Below are 12,688 nucleotides of genomic sequence, written 5' to 3'. Positions count from 1 at the left end.
CAGACAGGGCCAGAGCATCCCACGGGATGTGAGAGCATCTCAGACAGGGCCAGAGCATCCCATGGGATGTGAGAGCATCTCAGACAGGGCCAGAGCATCCCATGGGATGTGAGAGCATCTCAGACAGGGCCAGAGCATCCCATGGGATGTGAGAGCATCCCGAACGGCGTGAGGGCATCTCAGACAGGGCCAGAGCATCCCATGGGATGTGAGAGCATCTCAGACAGGGCCAGAGCATCCCATGGGATGTGAGAGCATCTCAGACAGGGCCAGAGCATCCCATGGGATGTGAGGGCATCTCAGACAGGGCCAGAGCATCCCATGGGATGTGAGAGCATCTCAGACAGGGCCAGAGCATCCCATGGGATGTGAGGGCATCTCAGACAGGGCCAGAGCATCCCACGGGATGTGCGGGCATCTCAGACAGGGCCAGAGCATCCCACGGGATGTGCGGGCATCCCGAACGGCGTGAGAGCATCTCAGACACGGCCAGAGCATCCCACGGGATGTGAGAGCATCTCAGACAGGGCCAGAGCATCCCACGGGATGTGCGGGCATCCCAAACGGTGTGAGAGCATCCCCGGGGTGTGCAAAGGACATCCCAAGGAGGGTGAGGGTGTGCAAAAGGCTCCTCAGAGGTGTGGAAAGGGAGTCTCAGGAGATTGAGGGCCTCCCATGGGTGCGCACAGGGTGTCCCAAGGGGTGTGCAGTGGCAGTGAGGAGCACGCCCAGGGCAGTGCCAGCCGCACCAGCAGCGTGCCCCACACCCCCCATCCCAGCAGGATTGCCCTCGGTGGCACTCTGCCAATGGAGCCAAGCGTTGCCTGTGTCCTCTCCCTTGGAATGCAAACATATCCCGAATTCCATCCCGCTGGAACTGGAATTTCACTCAAAATCCAATGAGCCCTCATTGCTGGGAGTCGTTACTGTGATCGCAGTAAAACCAGCGAGACAGGGAAAGAAAAGGAGAGGGAACAGTAAACCCATCCCCTGGGCTCTCCTGCAGTTTTGCAAACACGTCTCTGAGTTTGATTTTTTCCCCTCCCTGCATAAACAAGCTTTTCTGTAGTACTTACTGTAATCTTGTTTGCTCCATAACCACTCCTAGGAATGTCATAAAAAATTTAACTCTAATATTTTACCACTCCACACAAACATGAACGTGAATAAATGCTTATCTCCCATGTAGGGAAATGTAGAGCAGCGTGAGAGCACATGGGACTCAACCTCAGGCTGGAGGAACTGGACCCACACAGGTAGGGGAAAAACAAAACCCAAGGGAACCCAAAGATTTGGTTTCCTCAAAGAAGATAAAACCAATAAATGAGTATATAAAATGAATAAAAGGCAGTAATGAAGAGCATCTTGCTGTCTGCTCTTGGTACTTGATCTAATAAAATAAAACAAAACCTGAACATTCAGCTGCTACTGGAAATCTGGTGATCCAAAATAAGGGAATCAGCTGCTTTAGACATCCCATTTCTTCCTCGGGGAGTGTGGGGGGATGTTGGGTTTGTCAGGTGGAGGTACAGGGGCTGCCCCTGGCCCTGGTGGGTCACTTTGTGCTGCTATGAAAGAAATGTGCAAAGGTGTGTGCCAGGGGCATCCCAAAGCTCTGCAGCAGTGCAGGGCTCAGGGGAGTTATGGGGTGCACAGGGAAGTAGGAAACAATTCCCTTGTGCAGCTCAAACCCAGCGCAGACCCTCGGCTGGGGTACGCAGGACTCTGTCCCCCTCATCAGCCCAAACCCTGCCCACAGCCAAGGGCCTCACCTCACCTTTAGGGCAGCACCACAAAGCATTTAGACTTTACTCCATCACTGCTGCACGTATTTAAGTGGGATTTTATATCCAACACGTGAAAGAAAATCCGAAGTGAGAAATATTGCAGACTGACAAAGTGCTGACAAGGAAGCAATCCCACTTCCAGAGATTCAGGAGGAATCTGAGAGGTGCTCATCCCCCATCCCATTCGTTCCATGCAGGACTAGTCTGGTTCTTCCAAAACTTACTCCCCACACTGGTTCTTAGGACAGATAGTAAAGCTGTAGTTATCCATTATGGGCCTCTCAGCCTAATAAAGCCACAAGATTTTCTCCCTCCCCTACAAAATGCTTTAATGATTTTACTGCCTTTTAATGAAAGGTAATATTCTAGTAAAAATGAAGTGAAAACATGTATTATGTGGTGTCTACAGACTGTAGGATGGTTGCTCTGGCAGTGCTCTCTCTCCTTCCTGCAACTTTCCTTGTTTGTGTTGCAAGAAACAAACCATAAAAAAGCAAATACAAACAGTAATAAACCCCTTTGAGAGCCTTGGGCTGAACATGAGGGACTGTGAACAAATTAACAGGTAAAAGGGCAGTTATCACAGGAAAAATGCATCAGAATTAGGGATTTTCCAGGTCAGAAAGTACCTTGTGGGGTGAGCCCACAGCACAGCAGCTGCTCCCATGACAGGGGCTATTGAGGGTGCCGAGGTGTTTTGGGGAGCAGCGGGGAGCAAACCCCTTGGAAACCCAGCTGGTCACCAACTACAGGGACAACCAGGATTAATCTGCCTCGCTGAGGTTACGAGAGGAGGCCTGACAAAAACAGAAGGGGATTATTGGGAGATACAAAAAGCATGAGGAAGAATTGCAGATAAATCAACAAAATAATAGACAGCTGATGGAGCACAGCTTCCTCATCAAAGCAACAGGACAATAAGTGCTCCTTGACTGAATTTGCACAATTCCTGCTGGGAGTTTCTGGTTTCCATATCACTGTTGAGCCGTTTCCAAGCTCCTTAGCTGGCTTACAGCATGGCTTGTCATTCCCTGTCTTCTTCTGGTGCGAGAGCATCAAAAGGTTCGTGAGGAGACACCGCCGAGACAGCAGAGCCGCCCATGGTGCCGTAATCTGGGTCTCCCATATGTGATCCTCAAAATAATTCTTTTCCCAAAGGAGATTTTCTTTTAAGTATTCCGGTGAGGTGTTGATACACTTCCTTTGTGCTGGCGTGACTTTGCACACAGAGGCAACCTGTGTTATGAAAGACTTGAAAGACTTTGCAGCGTTACAGAAAGCTGTTGATTTTCACATCACTCATATGTCAAAAGATGGGAGGTTTCGGGAATGCCCCTAGGAGAACAGGAAGAATGAGAATTTTAAAGATGTCTTGAGGTATTAGGAGGCAAAAACCCAGCTGGGAATTAAGGGGAGGTAAGGATGGAGGCCAGATCCCGAGCTGTGTTTAGACACTGATTTCCTGGAGGGAATAAGGAGCCCGAGTAAAGCTGGAGCGCTGTGAAGCCCAAGAGATTGATCAGAGCTTTGTAGAAATGGCAATACCTTGTCCTGCAACTGATGTGGAGCTTGAGATTTAACTCCTCTGTGTGCAGAGAGCCAGCAACTCTGGCAGTGGGGCCATCTGGCCCCTGAGGACATCCTGCTCCACTTAGAGCATCGTAAGCCGTGCTGTCCCATTGACCCTGTCTGCCCACTGCTTGCTTGCAAGCTGCAAGATAGCATTACCTGCAGGTCAGAGAAAGCCCAGATTTTGCCAAAAATTAATTGCATCCACTTTGCAATGCTGGAAAACACTGGGGAAATGAATCGCTGGGCTGCTGGATGGAGGCTGGCAGGGCGCTGGGGGCTGCTGAGATGGAAGCTACCAACAGCCTTGGGACATTGTGCCCCGATACAAAAAATGGGGTCCTCTGGGGTTCTGTCCCTCTCTGGTGCCCGGCGTCACCCGCAGAGGGAGGAAGCCAAGGGAGCAGCGGGGAGGAGCCGCTGTTCGCTGGCAGCGAGGGGCCGGCGTGAATCACAGGTGAGTGATTCACCCAGCCCGCGCCAGGCAGCGAACCTGCGAGCAAGGCACGAACTGAATCACAGTGCTGGTTGATGGGGTGGTGTTTTTTGCTTTTAATCATCTTCTCACTCATTATCCTTAAAGCCTCTTCCCAGAGGAGGAGAGGGCTTCGCTCGCCAGAAGGGAGCGGGTTAATGACTCCCAGGAGGAAAAGCGCTGAGCAGTGGGAATTGTGGTGCCCCGCTGCCGCCGAGCACCTGCAGAGACTAAAAGGTGATGAATTGCCGTAATTTCTGCTTCCTTCTTCACCTGTATTTAATTAAATTGGTTTAAGACAGGTCTGAGCAGGAGAGTGGCTGATTTCTCCCCGTGTAATTTAAAACACCTGTAGGGGGTAGGTGGGGGATGCCTGGCAGAACCCATGTCCTGGGGCCAGCTGGAAATGCTCAGTGTCTGGCAACTGCCCACAGCTGTGGGCACCCAGCCGAGCCCCCTGCCCTGGCCAGCGACCCCGGCCATCACCATGAGCCACCTGCAGAGGACAGGAGGTTTGTGCACTTGGTCCACACTCCGTTCGCGAAGTCTCCTCTCTCCCTCTGGCTGGGAAGCACCGGAGAGGGAGAAGGCAGGGTCAGAGCCAGAGAAATGGGTTATGTGCTAGTGGCAAGGAAGGGGCTATGCTCCTGTGTGAGCTCAGAGGCTGGAAGGGAGCGCAGGAGGGCTGTGTCAGCGACCAGGAGGGTGCTGGGGGGAGCAGGACCACACACCCAGGCAGCAGGAAGCACAGAAGTGCTGGAAGGAAGGGTGTTCATCCTCCCTCAGGCTCCAGCCAGGGAGGCTCAAAGGATGGCGCATGAAACCCCCGCTTCCACCAAGCCAAACTCACACAGTCACAGGGAGCTCACGGGAGCCTGGGAGCTGCTCAGCCCAGGGGAAAACAGAACAAAACCCCTGAAACCCGAGCAGAAGGAGAACGTGCAGTGCCTGCCTGCGTTGCACTTCTCCCGGCAGCCCGCGGCTCTCGCAGCCTCACGCAGCTGCAGGGGCTCTGCCCTTGGCCGAGCTGCATCAGCCCCCTCACATCCCCTCCCTCCCTCCGAAAGTGCCAAAAACCAGCCCCCAGCGCTGCACCCTGCTGCCCAGAGATAAAATGTGGGCACGGGGATGGGAGGGACACAGCCGAGCCACTCTGGAGAAGGATGAGGAAAGCTCAGCCCCCAGCACCTCGTGCCATTGGGACCAGCGGATGCTCCCGTGCCTGCACTCCTCGAGCAGTCAGGACCTGGTTTTCCATGGAAATCAAATTCGGCCCAAAACATCGAGCGTTTTCCATGAAGGTCACAGGCGGGAGACTTCCCAGGTAGCTCCGTCACCGAAGAGTTGCTAAAACCAGGAGTCACACCGAGCTCCGTGCCTGCCTGCTCATTAAAACAGCCTTTGTGCTCCAGAAATGCATATGAAAGGCGCACACAGGCCCTGTCACTCTTACGGATTCCTTCTCTCATGTTGGCTCATTCTCAGCTAAACTAAGAAATGCCTGAAGCCGTCAAAGGGGTTGTTTCAAAGGCAGCCCGGAGACAGAAAGGGAGCGAGCCGGCGCCTGGAAAGCCTCGCTAATCAAGGCAGAGGGACCTGCCTGGTTTCCTCCCTCCCTGAGCGCAGCTCGTGCTTCGGCTTTGAAGACCTGTCATCTGTGACGCTGCTCTGCTTCAACATTTATACTGAGAATTTTTTTGCCTGGAATATATGTCGTTTTTTGGCTTTTTTTTTTTTTTTTTTTTTTTTTAACCATTCCGCCCACCCTTCGCCTCTCAGCGGAGCTCTGCGATGTCGGAGCAGGAGCGTTTACAGAACCTTAAATAAAACGCAGGGGAGGTGGCCCCGGTGCCAGGACCGTCCCGACCCAGGCCATCAGCTGTGTAAACAAAGGGGTTTTTTTCACAGCATGAGCGCCAAGCAGGCTGTGTCGAACGCCGGGGTCTTTAGGAATCCGGGTGTCTCTAATGAAAAGGAGAGACTTTTGCTCCCAGGAGCACTACAAAAATTAATGGATATTATGACTGTAACTACTTGAAATCAAATGCAAAGCCATGTGTCACGCAGCCCTTTTGCGATTTCCGCAGCTTATTACAAGCCTGTTTACATCTGCCCCTGCCTGATTTAAGCCCAGCAGGAATAAAACTAATATCAAGTGAGCAGAGTGAATTAAGAGCAGAGGTGCTCTTGGCAGGACTTATTCAAGCGCAGCCCTCTCCTGACACCGGGCAGGCGGGTCCTGCTGGCCCCCGGTCACAGCCCACAGGTACCAGGGTACCCAGACACATCCCAGCCTCTGGAATTGTTCCTTTGTGCCTGGTGCCACTGTTCCACGCAGGCAGGGGACATCCCATGGCACAGCGGATCCCTCTATCCACAAAGCCCTCAGGCTCTCCCGGTGCAGCGCAGGGTCAGGTCGGGGCATGGAGATCGGAGTGGAAAACGCCATCGGGATGCTCTGGAGAAGAAAACAACGTTCGTGAAGCATCTGCAGATGCAGCCGCTACCGCCGGGTGCCTTCATTAAGCCCAACAATGCCTTTGGATGGTGTTTGAGGAGCTGGTGGAGCTGTCTGTGGCGTGAAAGGCAGAGGTGTGAATTTTCTCCCGTTCTGCGCCGGCGGCGTCTTTAATCTGAGCCCGCTGAACGAGCGGAGCGCTGGCACCGCCGCGTCCCAGCTGGCGACGAGGCCAATTAGAGACGGAGCCAGGAGCCAGCGCCGCATCAAGGGGGGGGTGCGGAGCAAAGAGCGGCTGGCGGGGCACGGAGCTGCGGGATTTGCCTTTCCCACAGGGCGAGTCCTTCCTCTCCCCCTTCCTGCATGGAACGAAGTCCCTGGCTGAGATTTTAAGAGGCTGTATTAACAGGTCACCGAACTCATCCGCCTGCCAGGGATGGGTTTGGTGGATATCCTGTTGCAGGGGGGTAAGGACTGGGACCGGCACATGGCTTCACCAGGTTGCCTCACAGCGGTGTTTTATGAATTACTTACAGGTAGTTGTAGTCTCTGTGCTGGTTTAGTATTTTATCGTGTTTCCATCGGTCAGATGAAGGACAAGATCCCCGAGAAATCCAAATCCGGGGCTGAGTCTGTTAATGCCACAACTTCAGTTTGCTCAGGAGCCGCCCCGGTGCTGCTCGTCCCTGTGATTCGGATGTGATGCACATGACGTGCAGGAGGAATTATTCATACCAAATAATCGCTCCTGCCCAAATTAGCTTCCAAGAAAGGTGGCTGCAAAACCACTGGACCGTAGGAGCCAGGAGCTGCTCTAAGCAGCTGCTTAACAGGAGCAGATCCGAGTGCTGAGTGGCAAAGGTGAAGTCTGGCAAAAAAAGGAAACTCGGGGTTATCCAAAACTCACAGCAGAACCAGCTGCTGTGCTGGGCTGAACTTGGTCAACAGCATCAGCCTACCAGAGTGGCTCAAACCAAGCTCTTGGGCTGCCCAAAGCCTCCCATCACCCCTCACCAGAGGAGCTCCCACTGAACCTTCCCCTCCTCAGGCAGCACAGCTTTACCCTTCAGCTTCCACCAGGGCCTGGCTGTCCCTTGGGCACCGGCCAGGTGGGATCCAGGTGGTTCTTCCAGCTCCCTTCTGCCACCACCCACTACAACATGGAATTCCGTGGAATTCTGAGGAGACAAACAGACCTTAGGTCAGAGCTGACCTCTCTCCTGGCAGCTCAAGTGACTCTTCTGCAGGACAGGGACTGGTGGCCCCACTCAGCTGGGACCAGGTCTGGGTAAGCCAGGGCAACCCAGGCTTACCTTGCTGGACCTTGCAGTACCGTGCTGAACTACTAGGAGAAGAACAATTGATTTTTTTATTTTTCTATTCTAATAAATGAGTGGGAAATTTCCATTCCTTGGATCAGGAGATGCTCTGAATATTTATGTTATTGTTCACCAATTGGAAAAAAAAAAAAAAGAACAAGTGCTATAAACGAACATTTTTGGTGACCCAGTTTGAGTGGCTCATTACAATTAGATCAAGCTAATTGCCAGCCTTGTATTTCATTTGGCAACTTGTTAAGCTAATTGAACAAAATAAAACTAATGAACAATTATAATGAAGTTTATAATTAGACCATTGGAAAAAACTCAGCGTGAGAATATTTAAGGCGTAATGAATGTGCAGGAGGTTTGGGAGGGGGGCAGTAAATTATGTCACTCTCTCCCACCAAAACCCTTCCTCCCAGGAGCTGATGCTCTTGATGTATTACCTATTCCCAAACCACATCAACGTGGCATTTTCTTTATTATTAATTACCTTAATGCCAGAGATGGCATTTCCAGGGATCCTAAATCCAGGAATCAGCCTGTTAGTGAGGCAGCTCAGAGTGGCCACTATGTTACATCCCCAACTCCACCTTCACAATACAAATCAGGGTCTCCATTAAGGATGGGTTTGTAACCCTGAAAGTGAAAAACGAGCACATGGGCCAGGCAGAGGAGTTCACAAACCCCAGCAAGCTGATGTGTCCTGTCAAACAGAAACCTGGTACAGGAGCCAGTGGGGGCTGAAGGGGGAAGAACAGAAAGAAAAATGCTCTCTGCCTGATTAGAGCCATTTTTAATAAACAGTTATTTTTGTGTCATTCAATTCCTATATAGATCTGAATAAACCCATTCCAGCTCCCTTTCACCCCGTGCTGCTAAGTTAAATACCATGGTAAGACACAGAATGACTTTTTGGACTTTCAGTTTACAGGTCAAGCAGGTACCCACCAAAACTTAATAGAATTGTCACATCAGACATTGCTTAAAAACTTCTCTTCCTCCTATTTGTACATGAAAGTAATTAGTTCATATAGAACTCCGTGGTAACTGAGGTTTTTCATCAGGGAATAAAGGCAGAAACTCTTAAACCACGGAGGAAATGTGTTCGACCTTTTCTCCTGGATGTCCGGAGGTTCCCAGTGGTTCTGGCGCTCCGAAAGCAAGTTCTGGATTTCAGCAGGAGCCCATGGTGCCAAGTGCCACATGCACAGGGCAGGGATGAAGCACACATGGTCCAGGAGGAGCAAAGGGTGGGGAGGAGGAGAATCAGCCCTGGAGATATTAAACAGCTCAGCACTGATCCCACTGTCTGCCTGGAACCACCGTAATCCCAACGAGGGTAACGTTCTTCTTCCCATTCACAGAGCTGCTTTACTCTCACAGAGATTAAGATAATACACTGACTCAGGAAAAAAAATTATTTCTATGAGCTATCAAAATCTCTATTCCCCTCCCCTGTTTTAGCTTGAGCTGCATTAGGAGAAAACCTCTGTTTTTGCAGTCATGTCTCAATATTTTTATGCCATTAGAACCAGCTGTCCTCTTAATGTAATTACAGGTTTCACCAGGGGAGTGATCATATCCTGGTAGCAGTGGGAGGTTGTAGCTGTCTGATGCTCTCCATGTTCCATCACCTTTCCATCAGCCTTGGTCTGGGGGTTTTTTGCAGGTGTCTCTTCACCTGCCAGCCTGGAGCTGCTGCCACAGCAGCCGGGGCTGCCCTTCCTGCAGCTTGTGCTGCTCAGGGCAGGCTCTGTCCCACTTCAGCAGGGCCAGGAGGGAGCTTTGGCAAGGAGGATGCAGAGGCCATGGCCAGCCCTTGCAGTGGCACCAGCAGGGCTCAATAATGCCTCTCCCCAGCCCCATGCTGAGGACAGAGGGCAGGGGCTGCCAGGCTGAGCTCTCCCCCTGCTTCCTCCCTTGCTGTGCTAAAAGCTCCCACACGTGCAGGGGTTTCCATGGGCTTGTGCTGGTTCGGGCATTTCCTTGCTGATTTCCCTCCCCTCGTGCATGCACACACCCTCTCATTACCAAAAGGTTGAGGAAATGGGAACAAACCCTGAAGTGAAGCGTGAAATGGGCTCCATGATTCCAGATAGCCAGGGCCATTTAAAGCCGTGCTTGGCATTTGCATTATAAGAACAAATCCTGTAACAAGAATCTCTCCTATGCTTTATACTCCTGCATTAATTCATGAAGTGTCATGTATCTAGTGTATTTTATTATACATGAGAACCAGACAAATTAAAATTCTCAGTTGAGTATCACATTTGTACACTCAAGGCCACCTCCTTCGGCTCTGGCGAGGGTTGAAGTGACGCTGGTTTAAACTCAGCTCACCTTTCAAACCAAGTCGGTTAAACCGGCACAAATTCTCAAAGTTTTCTTCCAATTTCTTCACAATTTATTTCCATTTAGCTTCAACCTCTTTGTAGCCAATAGGAGGTGAAGAAAAATACTCTCCTGATCCTTGTCAAAGCACAGGCTGTAGTTCAACAGCCTGGGAATGCTAGAAACAATCCTTTTGTAAAACAGAAACAGAATATGGGGGTGGAACTGGGTGATCTCGAAAGGTCCCTTCGAACCCAAACCATTCCCTGATTCTACAAATACCCCCACCAATGGCACTGTTGTCCTGCAGCAGCAAAAACTGAACTCCCTTTAAATCTGCAGAAGAAGGAACAAAACTGGAAAAACAATTTTTTTTAGCAGATTCCTCATTAGTGAGTAAACCTCCTCACGTTAGTGATGTATATTTTAATATGCTATTGTAAACTAATTAACAATCCTGGAGGTGATGGTTTTTTTCCAAGGGACATTATCCTTTCAGCTGGAATCCCAGGCTGAATGCTGATAAGCCTCTTGAACTTTGCAAAACCACTTGTCAAAAGTAGTAAGACAAGAATTCGTTAAGGTCTTCTAATTAAGAAGTACAAGGTCCAATTAAGCTCTCACTAATGTGCTTCACAACCCAGTTAAAACAACTGCCTGCCGAGGATTTTCCCACCCCCACCAGCGCTGGTTCCTCACTTGAGTTCATCCCCAGCTGGTGGAGAATTCTCCAGTTCTTGGGAGAATTTCTCTGGCCATCAGAAGCCACAGTGAGGAGTCATGGGGACAGCTGGAGCCTGCTGCATTAATACTTTGGGACATCTCATTGTTCTGCAGCTGGAAGTGTTCCGAGACACTCTTGGACTCCCTGACAGCATTCCAGAGGCTGCTTCCCTCTCCTCTGTGTGACAGCCACTCCCACTTTGCACACAAAGCATGCGGAGCAAAATGCTCAGGCTGATGTTGATTATCTCATTATTTGAACCTAAAGAGGCCCCTAACTCCCAGCAAGGACAATGTGTGTGCTGCCCTCAGCTCCGAGGCTGCCACGCTGGATCACGGCCGTGGCTCACAGCAGCTCCCACCCTGATTTTATTTCTGGGAGAACATGGGTTATGACATGCAGTTTCCTCTTTCTACAAAAGATGTAGAAGAAAATTAAGTTGCATCCTGTTGGTCTCTAAGACCTGGTTATAAATGAGCTAAAAATACCCCCCTTCTTGAAAGGAGAAAGATGAAGCACTTTTGGATTTATCCTCTCAGTTTTGTAGGACAAAATCCAGGCAGCAGCCTGGCACCTCAGGAAACCACTAGCAAGCTGAAAGATTGCAGTGGAGAAATTGCTCAGTGCAGAACTCCAGAGGTCACCTGTAGGAAGACCAAAGCCTTTATCTACTGAAACATCTCTGATCAGGGTCTTAAAGGTGGATCAGAGCATTCCCTACAGACTCCAGTTTCCCCCAACCCAAAACCCTACAGTTCTGTCTCAAGAACAGTCTCGGACCCTGGTACTCCTTCCTAAAACATTTTAAAACTAATTTTAACGCCCATTTACCTGTGTGACTGACTGCTCTGCTCATAAATGAAATACTTTTAAATATGTATGCACTAAACTGAAAGACAATAATGGCCCCAGGGAAGTTGCATTCCATCAGGCAATTACCTGTGTTTTTAAAATCACTGAATAAGTAATTCACACAACCCATTGCTCTTGCACATAACAATAAACAATTTTATCAGCTGTGCCCTGCTTGGGCTGCTGTGTAGCAGCTCATTTTATTTCGCTGAGAACCACCACTAACCAGGGAAATTAATTGAAATCATAAGGCAGAGGGAGGGAGAAGTACCTGCTCTAACAGGAGCTGACAAAAGCACATTTCTAAGAGGGGAGTGATAAAACCATATCTCCCAAGGGCAAATGGGCTGATTCCATCACATAATTCAAGAGCCACTCCCAAATTTGCAGAGGACTGGGTGAGAAATGCCACCTAGCCTGGAGTTCCTCTGCTGTAATTGCTTTGCTGTTGAACATTTAAGTCAGAGCTTAAAGCCATTTCCAGAGCCAGCTCTATTTGCATGCCACACATCCCACTAAAATCTGCACATGGAGCTTTCCAGGCAAAACACTGTGAACCTCAAGGTATAAATAGGCAACCAAAAAAAAAAAAAAAAAAAAAAAAAAAAAAAGAAAAAGAAGAGGGCTATGCACTCAGGGTACAACCACTACATCCTGGCAGCCCTGAGGCAGCCCTCCAGTGCTTCTGGGTAAAACCTGAGGCAGGCCAGCAATCCATGGGCTCAGGCACAGCCTGCAGGCTCTGCCCAGCTCCTGCCTCAGGATCACAGCACAGCCCAGTGCTTGCAGGTGTTTCTGCTGCTACAGCCACAGCATCAGGAGCTCAGTGCCATGCCAGAGCCTGTGGACACATTTTTGGGTGCCAGCAGTTTGCAAGAAGCCCCTCGAATCCCCCTGAGGTTGGAGTTAGGCCATGGCTGAGCCCTGGGGAGAGCACACCTGGGTAGGAAGCAGGCACAGAGTGATGCTCCATGCTTGGCCCTTGGAAACCACAATGCCTGCAGCTCTCTGCCTTCGTGCCAGGGATGTTCTGGCCCATCCCCAGCTGGAGGGATGCTCACAGCGCTGGGGGAGCAGCCAAAGGCAAATGCAAGCTGGATGGTTGGAGGGAAGGATGTGGAAGGGGAGAAGCTGCACTCAGGAAGAGTGGAGAGCACTCCCAGCTCT

The sequence above is a fragment of the Corvus moneduloides genome, chromosome 18 (assembly GCF_009650955.1).
Source record: "Corvus moneduloides isolate bCorMon1 chromosome 18, bCorMon1.pri, whole genome shotgun sequence".
Taxonomy (NCBI): Eukaryota; Metazoa; Chordata; class Aves; order Passeriformes; family Corvidae; genus Corvus; species Corvus moneduloides.
This window is presented reverse-complemented; position numbering follows the sequence as displayed.